Here is a 17,837-nt window from a genome sequence, read left to right on the forward strand (position 1 = left end):
CTGGAGCTTAGACAGGAGCAGTGGAAGATCAGAGCAAGAGAGAGAGCACCCAAGCTGGGTTGAGGTGGCTGAAGAAAAAGGGAGGACAGCAGGAGAGAATACTATAGGACTAGACAGACAGTACCAGCTTTGGAGCTCAACATGAGCCTTGTGCTGGTTGCCTGATAGAGAGAGCACCTCAGCCAGGCAGAGTGGGTGGCAGGAACCAACTCTGTCTTTTATTTTGATTAAAAAAAATCTTTGTCTCTGATGTGCTCCTTCACTCTATATCACAGCTACATCCATACATATTGGCTGATGTTACGCTAGAGTGCTTGACAGATTATTCAGATATTTCAGCCCCAGCTAAATCTGCAGAGCATCCATTATGGGAGTCACATCACTGTTGCTTTGCTGTAATCAGTGTTTCTGTGTCGCTAGTAGTATGCCCTTCAACCAAAACTCGCAGAGAAGCTTAGTATCACCAAGACTGTTCTTAGAGCAGGCCGTCTTTGGGGAGAAGGACCAACATCCCTTCATCAGAAATCCAGCTCTTTTCTGTGGAGTGAGGAGAACCTTCCAGAAGGACAACCATCTCTGCAACAATCCACAAATGAGCATAGAAGATTGGTCACGATTAATACCACTTCTTAATAAAAAAAAAAAAAAAAAAAAAAAAAAAAAAAAAGCACATAGCAGCCCATCTGGAGCACTCGGACCATTGAAAAACAAAATACTCTGATGAGAAACTCAACTTTTTGTATGGAAAGGCATCATGTTTGGAGAAAACCATGATCAACACCATTCTTACAGTGAAGCATAGTGGCAGCAGTATCATTCACTGGGGATTCCTTTCAAAAGCATAAAGTAGCTGCCTACTCAGGATAAGGGGACAGATGAATTCAGTAATGTAAAGAATCAAGCTGGATCAAACGGGAAACCTCACACCAGGTGATAGTTACATTTTTAGAAGATAAAAAGTGTAAAAATAAAAGTGGACAAACAAAACATGTCAAAACAAACAATTCGAAAATAAAACGAAAAATTATATCATGTAAAATAAATAAGTTGGTTATTTGATGTGTTTTTTGCCCATTTAATTTATGCATTTTAATTAATTGATCATTTATTTATTACTGTGTTGATGCCCAGGTTGTTCCCCGCCTCTCGCCCATAGACAGCTGGAGATAGGCACCAGCACCCCTCGCGACCCCAATTGGGATTAAGCGTGTCAGAAAATGGATGGATGGATTTCTAATTATGTCAGAGTTGGTCCTGTAGTTTTATAATGAGCAAAAGATTAAACAGATAAAGACTAATGCTGTAATATTTCAGTCTTTACAATCTTTCTTTTTAGGCCAATGCCTGCTTATGAATTAGTCTTGTGTCTCTTTGCTTTCATTTCAATTGCTCAAAAGTAAATACTTGATCAGTTATCTAACCTTGCATTTTCTGTATTATTATTTTTTGTATGGTTTTCCAGGTGGGCAACAAGCAAAAACATGATTGATTATGTTCCTTCTAATGCAGCACTTCTTTTCTTTTTGCAGTCATACACAGTATCTGATCTGATTTAATAAATGGCTTTTTCTTGATCTAGAAGTTGTTGTTCTAGCTACTTTCATCTCCATTTTCTCAATCCCAGCTTTAATTTAGATTTTTTTTTTTATGTTAACATGACGTTCTGTTTTATTCCTAATTGTAATAAATGCACAGCCAAATTCTTCCTGGGACTTATTTGAAGAGTCAATAAACCGCTCTGTGTTTCAGAAGTCAATTGAACTGAAGTGAGAGGTTGTTTGTCCCTGAAAACTTCTTAACATTGAAGCATCACCACTCTGACATCAACAAAATCTTCCTTCGTTTGAAGTATAGTTTTTTCTTTATATCCTGACTGAAAAACAAATTTTAAAAAACAATTTTCATTTGCATGAGTATCTTGTCTTTTCTATCTTCCAGATGTTCCCTTTGTTCAGGGAGGACAGTGATGTCACCTCTTAGTTTAGACAATATCTAATGAACCACAGAAAAACATATCTGACAACTATGGCTTTTCCTGACGTGCTCTTAGTGTAAGAGGTCAATTTTGTCTGTCTCCTGCACCCTCCCCTGTCTGCCCTGCTTTAGGTTTGTCTCTCTCTTCTTTTTGAGACTTTTTTTTAACATATCTTCCAAAACTAAATTATGGATCTGTGCAGCTGGGTTCTCAATGCATTGATCCAGTTTTTCAAGGGGAAGACTGGCTAAGATGGAACCCTCCTGTCCAGAAAGAACCTTTTTTTCGGGATACACAATGGCAGACAATCCAAGTTTCAATAACTAATTTCAGGCAGATGTTTATTGAGCCTAGAACATCTGCTGTACTCTCAGTTTTTCTTGGGACTTCAGGTTTTCATTGTATGTTGATGCTGCAGACTTGAGCAAATTCCCTGACACTTCAAGGTCATAGCACTCCACATCACTGAATTTGTTTATCTTACAGGACATCAGGTTCAAAAGAGTTTGGTGAGACATCTGACACCTGAATTCTGTTTTGATGTGACGCACCAAACTGAGCAGAATACTCTCTCCACTTCACAATTGGAAATGTGCAGAACCAGCAACAGCTTCACTAGTTGTCAGAGCTCTTTGAATCTAACCTGACCTGTGCTGACTGATTTGACTTTTGAAAGCTTTCCCTAGAACTCATCAATTGACAATTTCTGTATTTTGGAATGACTTTCTCCAACTTGGTATAGATATAATCCAGCACCAACATGTTCCTGAACAACTTGCCAGTGTGCCTACAGACATTAAATGACACATTGTGTTCGACAACAAATAATGTAAAATACACCTCAGCTGCAGTGACCTTTGACTTTGCTTTTCTGCAGATAAGAACTGAGATATACAGGTCCTTCTCAAAATATTAGCATATTGTGATGAAGTACATTATTTTCCATAATGTAATGATAAAACTACAACATTCATATATTTTAGATTCATTGCACACTAACTGAAATATTTCACGTCTTTAATTGTCTTAACACGGATGATTTTGGCCTACAGCTCATGAAAACCCAAAATTCCTATCTCACCCTTCCCTTCGCTTAGCCTACCTAACATGCTGTGGTGCCTAAAGAATAAAGCAGATAATTAGGCTTATATCATTCCTACACATTTTCTATAATTAATTTCCCCCTAATTTATTTGGGCTGCATTTGTCAAAATATTAAATTGGGGATTTTTAAAGCCTTAGACAGGCTGGATATAGAGTTAGATAGCTAGATATAGGCCTAAACAATTGATATTCACTAAATGTGCATTGATACTTTAAAGAAGTATTTGAAACATTTTGCTTTATTTTTTTTGTAACAGCATTAACCAACAGAAATAAAATGCAGAGGATGATGCGTTACCCTTAGCTTACCTCTACATGTCTTGTACAATCATTAAGTCCGCTGTGGGTAATACTCAAGGCACTATTGCATACAGTGCACCTCGCCACAGTGTCATCATTCTTCACCTTCACTAGACATGGATATACTTTATTATATTCTGCTGTAGAATGAGTCTTACATTTTTATTTTTTAATCAAGGATTCAACCTCTGCCATTTCTTAGGATGCAGAGCTTTGAGTGGTAACTAGGTGACTGCCAGAGAGTAAACCGAAACTTATTGGCTTATTTTTCTGACTAGTCCAATCAGTGCGCGTTCATACAACCAGTCGCCTGGAACGCTCGTTGAACAGAACATCACTTTGGACAGATACGTACAGGTTTCACAAGCAACCTCCTCCCCACACACCCCTCTCTCTGTTGTGCCTGCACAGTCAAAGTAAATGTAATCCGCACATGAAGCATTAATTATTGTATTGTCTGCATGCTCTCAATCACATTAAAAAAACACCACCTCGCATAGGCTAAGATCTGGGATAATTTATCCGACTCGCAGGATGTCTGCAATGGATTCCTAGCAGAAACTAAAGATTGTTATCCAGAGGATGTTAGTCGAGGTCATAGAATATGTGTACATAATTGTTTCTTGATAACATGATTTCTGCTGTTTGAAGTTGATTGATACCTTGCAAATTGTGAAATTTGAAAAAAACGTTGGCAGCTGTTTTGGCTATTGTTAGGTTGCCCGGTCGGTTAAGCATACACCATCATAGTGACATACATATAGTTAATACGAATGTGCATAGGGAGTCATCAGTTCGACATACACAACAAAAAGTAAGTAGTTAAGGTTAACTGCTATGTCGGTGTCATACAGTCATACATTTTAAAATGTATGACGATATGACAGGTTAGCTGCTACGTCAGGTTTTGAAGTAGATAAAGCAGTTTAACTTTATGTTTTGTTTGCCTCTGACTACAACTTTTTGTTTATTAAATAACACGTAAATAAACTAGCCTACCGTATTTTCACGACCATAAGGCGCACCGGACTAAAAGGCGCACTCTCAGTTATGTGTCCCATTTCTGTATTTAACACACACATAAGGCGCACCGGACTATAGGGCGCGTTTTTTATATACAGGTACATGTCCTCTACTACCTTTAAATACCTCTACTGCGTATTTAAAAATACAGCGGGGGCAAAACTGAGTATGACTGTGCTTTATTCATGCATTTATTACAAAGTATTAATCAAACCTGGCAGCTGGCCGTGAGACAGACACATCGCAGATGACACAGCGCTGTGATTACTCCTAAATTAACTTAAAATCCTGAAACCTGCCGACGGAATATGTTCGCTTTTATTACCGGTATCCTGGTGCCTGCAGCTAAAATTATTTAGATGAAAAACACCTGCCAGCAGCCGCGGTGAACGAAAGGATTTCTCCTGTCGGCGCACCGCTGGTATGTGGGGGTCTGAGCGCCTCCGACAGAAATAGATAATCTGGATGAACTGACTGCAATTATTAAGTTTTCAGGCGGTGAACGAAAGGATTTCTCCTGTCGGCGCACCGCTGGTATGTGGGGGTCTGAGCGCCTCCGACAGAAATAGATAATCTGGATGAACTGACTGCAATTATTAAGTTTTCAGGTGGCCTTTCTCACTTAAAAACATATTAAAACTACTTTATTCCAACTGATCACAGCAAATATAGCTGCAAGATTTAGATTATTTAGATGAAAAAACACCTGCCAGCCACCGCGCTGAAGAGGAGGAGACGCGCCCACAGGCTGCTGTTGAATTAAGTTTTCAGGTAGAAAAATAGAGCGGAAGCAAACCTGAGTATGATTGTGCTTTATTCATGTATTTATTACAAAGTATTAATCAAACCCATCAAAGTCATCATCCTCTGTTATCCTCAGCATTCCTCTGAATAAAACAGCTGCGCTAAATCAGACATGCCAGTTTCCCCTTCTTCGCTGTCAGAGTCACTTTCCGTGCAGCGCAGCTCCTCAGAAATAATGCCGGCTTTTGCAAAAGCTTGAACAACAGAGCCAGCAGACACAGTCCATCTACAATCCATCCGCAAACGGTGGCGTAACTTGCACGGCGCTGCCTTCCACTTATCCTGAAACTGTGGTCTCAGTCTGTCATCCATCGCTCCCACGCCGCTCGCAGCCTTACTGTGAACGGCCGCTCCACACCGATGTCGAGCGGTGGAAGTTCCTTTGTCAGACCCCCCGGGATAACGGCGAGCACAGCGTTCATTTGATTCATCTTTTTTTCACATCGGCTGTGAAATGGGCACGCAGCGATGGTGATGCGTGGAAAAAAGCACCTGGTCTCCTCACATACACCTGCCTTTCATCATCTCCTCATTCATCCAGCCTTTTTCATTTGCGTTAATATCATATGTCATCAGAGCGCTGTCAGTCTCGCTGTCAGCTCCCAGATCAGCTTCTCTGATTGGTTGATGCGGCGCGTCCAGCAGCAAAACTTCAATTTTTCCATCTGAGCAGCAGCAGCGCGTTGGCAGTGCGTCAGATGCTTAAACGCTCCCGACGTGCTGCACCAAAACGCGCTGCAGGACCTTTTGCTGCACCTATATGCGCGTCAACCATTGACTTTGCATATAAACTCGCTGCTTCTGCTGCACCTGCTGGGTATGGTTCACACCGATGTCGAGCGGTTGAATAACAGCGAGCACAGCGTTCATTTGTTTCCCCATGTTTTTCACATCAGCTGTGAGATGGGCACGCATGGAGTTACATATTAACAGCGATGGTGATGAATGGAAAAAAAACACCTGGTCTCCTTACATTCAGCCACTCTTTCATCATCTCCTCAATGAGGTGGTCTCAAAAGTCGCAGTTACAACACACATAGGGCGCACCGCACCATAGGGCGCACCGCACATTTTGAGGGGAAAAAAAGACGTTTAAGTGCGCCTTATAGTCGTGAAAATACGGTAGTTGACTTTCGGTATGCTATTCTGGTAAGTTTGTGTGTTTACCTTCAACTACAACTTTTGTTTATTATATAACACATAAAGAAAGTAGCCTAGAAGACTTGCTGTATTATTCTCTTAAATTTGTGCTATGCGTATCCAATGGCATAACGACACAACAATAGGCCCGTAAGCAACATTATCTGGTTGGGCCCCATATGAAGTACAACACATGATAAAGGTTCAGGATACGGCGACGGTTCCTTAAATTGGCCAAGAAGATACAATAGGGTATATCTGGGTAGTATATGACCACACATCACACATGGAAAAATTGTTACTACTCACCTTGAATGGAACCACTGGTGACAGCGCAACACTACTTGTTGACAAGTTCTAAAAACTCATCTCGATGAGATTCTTATCGTTCTTCCAGCAGCTCTTCTTTCCTTTTTCTTTTCTGGAATCCGCTTAAGTACCTCTTTTTGGTATCCATTGTCGCTAACACATTGTAAGTAACGGTTATGGTTTGAATCTACACTCTGGGTAATAATAATAATTCCAAGTTGTAGTGTAAAAAATAAAATGCATTGTTCGTTTAAGATCTTTATTGCAGTTTGAAACATATTATATGAGTGTATTTTTACCAACCGTCTAATGAACTATACACAGTTATTAACATAGTAATTAAAAGTACAACTGTCTGCTTTGCTATTGGTGTCGTGTTAAAGCGGCTCACCATAATCTTGAAATCTGTTATATGCTGCGGTATAAATACGGTCCTGTCAGTCAATCTAGTATCAGATGGGTCTAAGAGGAATTTTTTGCACCATTACAACTACAAAGAGACGTCTTAGTCTACAATTGCGTAGGGGGCCTATTGCATATCGCATATCCTACTCTGACAGCGTATGCTGAACTGACAGAACACTGCATGTATGACGTATATGGCACAATATGCAGAGCTTGCGCTTCTCAATGCAGTCGTTTGACTCCCAGCCTCTGGTTATTTGATTTTTTTTTTATTCAACCAGGAAAAATAATCTTCAAGGAAGTCCTGTGACATGTCGTGCTTCATCCGCTCTGCCAGCTACTGTTATATAAAGGTCACCTGTGTAACAAGTCAGACTTTATGAACACATATACCATTCCATCAAATCAAACTTCAGTGAAATCAAACTAAGGAAGCAACAGTGATTGACAATCAATTTCATGCTCTGTTGTGTAAATAGAATAGATAACAGGTGGAAATGATTGGCAATTAAGACACACTCAATAAAGGAGTGGTTCTACGGGTAGGGACCGCAGTCCACCTCTCAGTATCTATGCTTTCTGGCTGATGTTTTGGTCACTTTTGAATGTTGGTGGTGCTTTCAAACTCTTGGTAGCATGAAACAGACTCTACAACCGACACAAGTATCTCATGGAATAACAGGTCATCCAGGATGGTAGATCAATGTCAGCTGTGGCAAGAAGGTCTGCTGTGTCTGTTGGCATAGTGTTCAGAGGCTGGAGGTGCTATCAGGAGACAGGCCAGTGGCAGTGGCTTAATAATAGTGTTGGGGGCCATTTCTTTGAATGACCACACAGCCCTCCATGTGCTCACCAGAGGTGGTATGACTGCCATTATGTGCCGAGATGAGATCCTCAGACGACTTACAGTATGAGTCAAAATTTTGGAGCAATGGGTCCTGGGTTCCTTCTAATGCAGAACAATGCTTTACCTCATTTGACTGGAGTGTGTCAGCAGCTGCTACAAGATTAATGCATTAAAGCTATGGACTGACCCCCAGACCTGAATCCGATTGAGAACATCTAGCACATCATGTCTCAATACATCGACCAACATTATGTTGCATCACAGACTGTTCAGGAGTTGGCGGTTAATTTTATCCAGATCTGCCATTCAGCACCTCATCAGGTGCATGCCCAGGCGTCGTAGGGAGATCATACAGGCACACGGATGCCACACACAATTCTGAGCCTCATTTTGACCTGTTATAAGGACATTACATCAAACAAGCCTTTAGTGTGTTTTTCCCCTTTAATTTTGTGTGTTACCCCAGGCCTCCATGGGTTAATAAATTATTTTTTTATTGATGATTTTTGTGTGATTTTGTTGTCAGCACACAACTTAGAGAAAAAAATATTCAATGAGAATATTTCATTAAGTTGGTTGATCTTTGCCCTTGCTTAATCCAAATCTGTTTTTTTTTTTGCAATTCAGGCTACAAAAAGAACATCAAGCAGTTAATATCCATGCATTGCTCCTGTGAAAAATCTGGGGGATATTTTTAGTTAAAAGATGGAGTGCTGCTTTTAGCAAGTGAATGAAGCATATGAATGAAGAAATGTCTCTGATCATAGTCTTCATATGTGAAACATAAGAATAACATTTCTCTCTCCAACCCTGCTTCAATAACTTTCTCATCCAACTTGAAATATTTGTTAGGACTCGATAACAGCTTCATGTTTCTTTGAGTCTCTACTCTGTCACTATAGAAACAGGAAACTATGCACAAGAGCCTGCTCTCCACAGTCGGCATAAACAGCGCTATGCTGAGATGTATGTTAATTACGTTGAAAGTGCAAGTGTAAAGTCCTGGCTGCAGACACCGAGGTGTTGGAGGTATAATACTGCAAAACATGTACTGCTAAAAGAACCAGGGGTAGAAAACCTGGTCTAATTCAGTTACTTCAGCAGTTCAGTTGGAATAACTGAACCTCTACTGTAATTTTAACATAGAGACATTGTATATTACTTGTTTTCTACTGCTAATTGCTCAGCAATAAATCTGTGTTTGTTGAATGCTCAAATTTTAAGCATGTATGCCCATATTTTCAGTCATTCAGGTCATGCCTTAAATTGGAGGCAAACATATTTTCCATTAGTTCCTTTGAAAACATTCAGATCTCTTTGTCAGTTCTGCAGGTTGACAGTAGAGCAATCTTTAGTTGTAGTGCTGATGTTTATAATCACCTGGTGCTTATGCATCACTGAAATCAGGGGAAAGATTTTGGTGTTAACAAGTTCTATCTTTCATGCTCTCCTACTGTCACATATACTATCCTTGTTTGTTCATTTTGATTATTGCTCTGCCCTTTAACACCATAAGTCACCAGTATGTCCATCTGCTAATGCTCCTTTGTTCCCAGTCTCTTACTCTGGAGAAATAAAGGAAACAGTAATCCATCTTTCATTCACTATCACTCATCAACTTCAGACCAATGTAGATAAGACACACTAGGTGTGTTTTAATTAGCTTTTTCTAATGCGCATTTTAAGTATGGAAAAACTAAAGCTTGATGGAAGTGGCAAAATTTTATGAACACACCCTACCACACACAAAAAAATGTTATGCTAACCTGAGGTGGTTTTTAGCATTTGTTTAAAAGGACTGATGCACAAACAGGAGATGGACATTTTTTTATTTTTTTTTATCAGCTCTTATACCTCACATGGCTGATCAGCTGTTTCTGCTATCGGCGTCTTCCGAGATAAACAACTTTTCAGATTGTACCACAATCTTTAAACCTTTCCTCCATTACTGATCTCTCATCCATGCTAGATTGCAGCCTCTACTTCCTATTTACTACAGTCACATGAAGACATACTGCATTATGGACATTGATGTAGGACAGTAATATGCTTAGAGGTGCTGGGTTAATTCATTTCAAACCAAATAAAAACAACACAAATTTCTTATTTTTCATTCAGCTCTTGTAACCCTTTATTTTCACTTTTAAAAGTTTACTCAAAATTTGAATTTGATTGAATAGAAACATCGGCACTTTCCCTGTAACTCTTTGATCACCTCCCACAGTAAGCTTGATTTATGCTTGACGCGTCTGAAAGGTCATTATGTAATTTTTAGCTTTTATGTATCTCCCTACGACAACCCTATGGAAAGAATTTCTGCACTCTGCAAAATGCTTAACTGTAAGGACAGATCTTCACATCAACATAGGTTATAAATATCACCACTATTAACAGGTTGTGAAAAACTCAAAGCAATAACTGTCCCTCTTCAGTAGGAAGAGGCATTGAAAAAGTTGTAAACAGCTGTGTTTTCTATTTTGTCGTGTAATGTGACGTTGTGAGCTTGCTGTTTGTGCTGTACACACACCCCTGGAGCCAGCCACGAGGGAATGAGGGAAAATGTGCACATAGTCAAAAAGGTGCAGAAAGTTTAAAGCACAGCTCATCCGCCTGGGTTGTGCATGTGTTAAGCATAACTGATCTCTAAGAACCTCTCTCTATCTATTAGAAATCATATCCAATCTCAAATAAATCCACTTAACACTCCTCAGGTCTGAATCTCAAAAATAAACCTGGAAGACTATACAGCATGTTCAATAAACCTATTAAAATTTTCTTGTATGTCCAGAGTTGTTGAAGACTCTAGAGTCTAAAGGTTTGTTCACACCAAATGTGAACTGGGCACTTGGTGTGAGTGATTTACGCGTTATCACGGTAAGGAGTTAATTAACAGACAGCGATATAGAAGACGCATTTTAAGGGGTGTGAATTGTGCAAACTGGGCAATTAGAGAGAAGTGAGAATGCCTATAGGTTCAGTAAATGTGAGGAAAGAGCAATGTGAAATTTCATAGTACTTCAGAAATCTTGTTTTCAATCAATTCATGTCATCCGATTATGATTTAGGTTGATGGAGCGCAGCACATCCATCCATCCATCCATTATCTGACATGCTTGTCCCAATTGGGGTCACGAGGGATGCTGGTGCCTATCTCCAGCAGTCAATGGGCAAGAGGCAGGGTACACCCTGGACAGGTCGCCAGTCCATCGCAAAATGCAACAGATGTTGATCTGTCTTACTTCCGCAGTAAAGCAGTCGCTGGATCCTGGACAGACAGAAACCAGCAAGCAGATGGACACTCCCCATATTTGATGATGTGGTGAAGCGATATTTCCTGGTTGACTGAGCTCCTCACCTTTTCTCTATGGGAGTCCCAAACCACCCTGCAGAGAAAGCTTATTTAAGCCACTTGAATCTGGCTAAGAATAATTGAATTGACTCCTAAGCAAGTTTATAACATGTTTCCAGCTATTGTCAAGCAACGTTCTTAAAAGAATGTAGCCTATCACTGCAAGGTCGAAGACTTCTACATGCAGGTTGGTGCTGATCAAACTTAGAATCTTTGGATAGATTGAAGCATTTTGGAAATACCCATTTCGTTGGATGCAAGAATGTAATCAAGACCAGGATAAGCACAAAGCCATATAAATGTTTAGTTCAATTGTCAAAAAGTCAGTCCAACAACTGTTATGTTCTCAGCTTCAGCTTGAGTTTGAACCGGGACCAGTATGCTGAGTGTACCGCTGTGTACTGGCACTACTATAGTCATCCTATAAGTGCTGTTAGTATATAGCCCTGCTAGCAAAGGAGACATTTTCTTGTAACACAAGTAATTAGTAACCCCCAAAATTTGAATGCATGATAAGTTTTTTGTTTTTCATGATATGAGTTTTTTGCTGAAATTCACAGAGATCCCCTTCGAGACGATATTAAATTGCTGTGTATTGATTCTTTTCACACTGTGCAATCCATGATCCGATCTGCTGTTTGCATCTGATATTGATTATTTTCTCGAGCCTTTAATTTTTTTGAGGCTGAATATGGGATAATTTGCCCTTTTTTTTTTTGCTACAACTGTAGAAAACTGCCTCATAACATTTTAGGACATGTTAGAAACAGCTGAGAATGGAAACTAAATATCGAATCTACGTGCAGATGAAGTCATGAGATGAAGCACGTGTGTTAATGGTGCTGAAATAATGAATGCCTGTGAGTGGAAGACAGAGCTAAGTAAAATATTGTGACTAAGTTGGCATGGGTTTGCTGAAGCCAGGCCTAATACTGTAAAAAAATACATATTTTACAGAAGGAAACCATGATAATTTATTATTATTTAAGTTTTATTTAAATCTTAAGGCAGAATTCTTTATTTTTAAATATCTTTTATTTTATGCCTTTATGTTTTTAAGTCATATTTCTATCTTAACACCACAAGGTTTAAAGTTAATAAAAGAGTATTAATTACATTTTGAATTTGGCTCATATATATTTATTTTAGAAAAGGCTTTGTTTTGATTCGCTTTTTGATGATATCTAAAGATCAAAAGATCTGACATTTGTATAGCCTTAAGGGGAGTATCAGCATTCATTTATCCCATTGAAAGCACTGGTTTGAACCATTTTACTTGTTCTGAAAGAAAAATTAAGTGTGTACATTCTTTTTCTGACATTTTTAAAATACACAGAGTATGTCAGAGCTATTTGTCTAAAGGTATTGTAGTTCTGTCTCCCCTGAGTCTGTTATATACAGAGCAACAGGCTCTTGGATGAGTACAAAGGTATTTGTCTTCACCAGAAAAGGTTGAAGAATGATAGTTTTACAAACACTACAACTGCAGTCTGTGGCCTCTGGTTGTCCTTTTCATGATGTCTCGGAAATTGTCAATAAAAAAAAAAAAAAAATAGATTCAGCCTCAATGCCAGTCAATTACTTTTAGTTCCAACTGTGTTACTTGGCCCTGAGTATTGACTGAGTAACACAGTTGGAAGTCCTGCTGAACGAACTTTCCCTCTGAGATACACCAGATGGATATGTTGTTCAGATAAATTCCAGTATATCCTGCTGCATGAAGGTCTTTATAAATAAGCAGGCCTATTATTGCAGACAGTGATGCACCAAACCATACAGTGTTTTATATAGAAGATATGGCTCAGTGCTCAGAACAATCTTTCCACTGATGGACAGCACATGAACTCAAGAAAAATGATTCTCTTTTAGTTCCACCCCGACTCCCTTCTGTTTTACATTTAAAGTAAATACATAACGAATAACAAATGATTAATAGTAAAATGGAAGAAAGTTGGACTATGAATAAATAAGTTTCTAATCTAATTTAAAGTGGAAATTAATCAGTGAACCAAACTAACTTTATTGTCACAAATTATATTACAACTGTCAAAAATGTAAACCTAAAAGAAAGAAGATAGCATTGTTTTATAGTTTTTTGGCAAAGATGTTGCTATGCTGCAGTACTCTAACATCAGGATTGGTTCAATCTGTAGCTCCCAGATGGTTCCTTGGTAATACCAATCAACATCTCACAATCGTAAAACACTTTGAGTATGATAGAATGATGGAGTATGATGGAAGATGAAACTGAAGGGAAAGTAAAGCATCTAAATCCCATTGCTTATGCTTTTGAGCCCATTCAGCGTGTGACTCTAGAGACATGTGAATTAACTTTAAATTTATCATTTCAGTTACCAGCAGTTTAACGCTTTCTTAGTGTTTGTGTCCAGATTGTTGGAGCATTAAACTAAAAGCTGGTTCTCCATATTTAGGTCTGGTTCTGGTTATTATTATTTCAAACCAAATGAAGGTTTTACCTGTAAAACCTTGATTTGTAAGAAAGTGACAGTGAAGGGGTTTGATAGCTTGTATGATCTTTCTCCGCTTCTCGATTTCTCGATAGAACTGAATGAACATTTCACTCAACAAACTGAACCATGTATTCTCGGTCCACAGAACACTTAATTAGCATGTACATGGATATCTGGGGTCAGCTTCATAGATACAACTTTAATTTCTCTTTACGATCAATAAATTATTCTTGAATCAAATTTACATTGCATTTACATTTTAATTCAATGATTTTATTGATTGTGGTTTTGTAAAAAGTGTTCATGCAGCTCTCTAGCAAAACATTAAATGAACACATCTATCTGATACTTGGTCTGCAGTAATCATCCCATAACCTTAGCTGACACACAGAGAAATAACTAAATTATAAAAGAAAACGTAACTTCAGATATTTTCTTTAAAACTGAAAGCTGCCAAGTCTTTAAATCTCTGCCTCATTTTTTTGTTGTTGTTGTTGCTGGCATCAAATTGAGATTTATCTAAGAATTAAGGATAAAATTAGATTTCAGCAAAGATAATCCTCTCCATTTCTTTGCTTGCAGCATCTGCATAAAGTTAGATCTTTACCATCAACAGCAGAGGGGAGGATGATTACAAACCCCTGGGCAGTCAGCTATATTATTAAGCAAGTCTTTAGGTACCTTGCAATTAGTCCAACATGTCCACTAATTGGCTCTTTAGTCTATACGTGTCTCTAAAAAAAGAAAACGGCTCTGCGGTATATATGTAGTGTTGAAAAGAAAAGGTATATCAGGGTATAGACAACTGAATAAATCTCTCTCAGGGCCATAAGTCCAGCTAAGGGTTTGAATATCATTATTTGAGCATTTGTCCTGCAACATAATGTGATGTTAGGTCAGACATGGAGCTATCTTTGTTTGTTTTTTGCCAGGTAGTTGCCTGTTCGCTGGTTTTACAAAAAAATTATAATAATAATAATTTATTTAATTAACTACTAAGAGGAAAACTACATGATTTAGGTAATTAAACATTTTATCCAGATTTTTCATATATGGAATTAACTGATGGACAAAATGAAAAATCTCTTTTATTTTTCACCCAAAGATGACTTTGGTCATAAAAGTCATTTTTATTGGGATTATTTTTTAAATTATGAAATTAAATAATAATATTGTTTTAAATGCAGGAATTCATGGACCTATGTGTTTCATTATATCCCTTTACTCTAAGCTATCTGTTCAGCAGAATCATCATGAAATTATATAAACCTTCAACCTCACCAATGAAACTTAGTATGAGGGACCAGGACCACTGATGTCTGATTGGCTGTTTCTCACTGAGAAAGATTGGATAACCTCTTTATGGTTTTATTTTATTCTACAGTCAAAATCATAACTGAAAAAGGCATTCATTGATTTATTTCAGTATTGATTTGCTCTTATTTATCTAATGCTATATTTATTACGCTCTGAAGCTTTTGCATGTATCTCTCCTCCAACACACCCGTAACAGAAGGCCAAATTACCTCCTTGGCATGTTAGTAAGTTTAGCAGAGGCTTTGCCATTAACCATTGATTTGTTTCAGGTGAAGAAGAGAAGCATGCAAAAGTGGCAGGACAGTGGCACTGGAGTGGTGCTCTGCCTACCCCCGCCCTACGTCATTCACCTCTGTTGTTCTGTCAAGACATGGCATGATGTTTAGTCAATACATCCACCAAGGGTTGCACTAAAAATATTGTCAATGGCTTATTAGGTATAAAAACCTTCTGCTTCTTAACTTTTCTTTCAATGAGAAACAATGTGAAAAAAGAGGGACAGCTTAAACTTTTTTGGCCTGTATTCAGTCCAATAATGGAACATGGCAATGATAAACTTACATTTTTCAGGACCCTCTCAGTCTCAGGACAGCTCCTCCTTGACATCTTCATATAAATTCAACCTCTTCTGTCTCACAGAAATGTGGGGGAAAAAACATTGACTTCTCTGAGCTAAATGAGCCAATGCTTACTTAGTTTGATTACCACTCTTTGCCTCACCAAACCAGAGGAGAAACACTCTGTTTTCATTTCTCCCGCATCACCTGGATGCCGTGAAATGGCCCTGCCCCGGCTCTACTGATTTATTACCCTCCAAATCCCAGCAAAGGTCCTATTATTGATTATTTTATCTTATCTTACCTGTCTGCTCACTCACGCCTGACAGTTCAGGTGTCCAAAAATACCCTTAATTTGACATATTTTGGATATAATCAGCTGTTTTGATGCTCTTCCTAATCCATTTTTATGTTAATTTGTGACTATGTAAAGCTAATTCTTAATGTGACATTTTCTTCTGCAATAGTAGGAATATCTTTCACAATAGGTACTGACTATATTTAAGCCCCAACCTTTCAGCTTGTCTCAGGTTAGGTTGTGCAGCTTTCATAAAAGAAGTTTGCGTTAAGGAGAAATACTAAATGTGGATAAGATATTTCATTTTTATGTGTGTCGCCACACATTTTACCTTCAGGGTGTCCTTCCCAATTGAATTGTGGGTATTTGCCTATTCCATCTTTGCCCTGAAAAACGTATGCAAATCAGTATAAATACCTGGAAAGCACCAACCATGCGTCCAAATAACCATGACAACGGGGCTGTCAGACTGTCACAGAGAGACTTTATCAGCACATCTCAAGGATGATTGTTATATAAAAACTCAAAAGCCATACTTAATAATAAAGTTTTAAAAAATAGTCTGTCAGTATTTTTATTTTACATTATTTAAGGTTTAACTTAATCATCATAATATATACCAAATCATAATAATTCACCTAAATATGTCCTTCTTTTATTGGACATCAGATTAAAACAAACAAAGGCAGCCTTCGAACAGAGAACCTGCTGGAAGTCTGTTCTGTGACATGGATCAAGCAGGAGCTCTGCTATTAAATGGAAATGCATTCTATTGATAAATTCATTCACAGATGGTGTCCTTTTAGCAGTTTGAGTACAGTCATGGCTTGGAACCATTTTTTTCTTTAAATAAAGTTATGAATTTTCAGGAGCAGTTTATATTATAAACTTCTATTAAATATTTCCCTGGTCAATCTGGAAGGCCGGTATCCTTCCACAGTTATGTTTATGGAAATGTGGGATTATCTACATTTTGTCAACATTAGAAATCCTCACACTTGACTTATTTATCTGCTGATCCACCAGGGTTTTAAGTTCTTTTTTTTTTTTTTTTTTTTTTATAAAATTGAGTTGTAATCGCTGCTTCCTCTGATCAATGCTTTCCTTTCTCAGCCTGTCACTTCTGGTGGATGTCTTTGTCATATCGTTGATGCTTTCTAACTGATCCATTGTATTAGAGTGTCGAAGGATTGATAAAATAGTTCTCAGTTAGAAACTTAAGACCTAAATACAACAGAGGAACACACTTGTTTTTTACCTTATATAAAACAAGAAAACCATCATGCTTTTTTCTACCCTACAGTTTCCCACTACTCTTTTCATTGTCCATTATGTTTTTTTGCAGTGACATATGTATTTTTTTGTGATCTTTGGGAAAAATGCAATAAATCAGCTCTTATACTTACTTAGTACTAATTTTGGCAGCCGAAAAATAGTAATTTAATGGTTCGTTAAAAAAAAAAAAAACTGAAAATCTGATTGTATTTATCAGTCAAGATTGATATAAAAATCCTCTGAATCAAATGGATTGAGTCAAATTCCTCTGTTTCTGACTTGAATTATTTGATTCAGGCATATAAAGTTAGAGATGCATCTAAAAGGTGACGACTGGATTCTGACATCTGACATATAAAGGTATCCATAGTTGATTAAGAGGATTTGAAGTAGAAGAACAAATTTTTAAAAACACGGTTACAACTTATATGAAGTATGATGATATCTCTCAGGGTGTCCTACTTTTCCTCAGTAACACAAACTGCAAGAAAACATCTGATTTCTCCTTGTTATTTAAAGCATGCTTAAATCAATCGATTAGATTCCCAGACTTTAGATAGTTGTGAACTACTGAGGACATGTTTGCTCTTTTTTAGGATTAGGCACAAATGTAAAACAAAGACACTGTAGCTTGAGGACTGGCCTGTAACCCTCCTGCAATGA

Source organism: Cyprinodon tularosa, unplaced genomic scaffold, assembly GCF_016077235.1.
Source record: "Cyprinodon tularosa strain WSP-4 unplaced genomic scaffold, ASM1607723v1 ctg1020, whole genome shotgun sequence".
NCBI classification, from domain to species: Eukaryota; Metazoa; Chordata; class Actinopteri; order Cyprinodontiformes; family Cyprinodontidae; genus Cyprinodon; species Cyprinodon tularosa.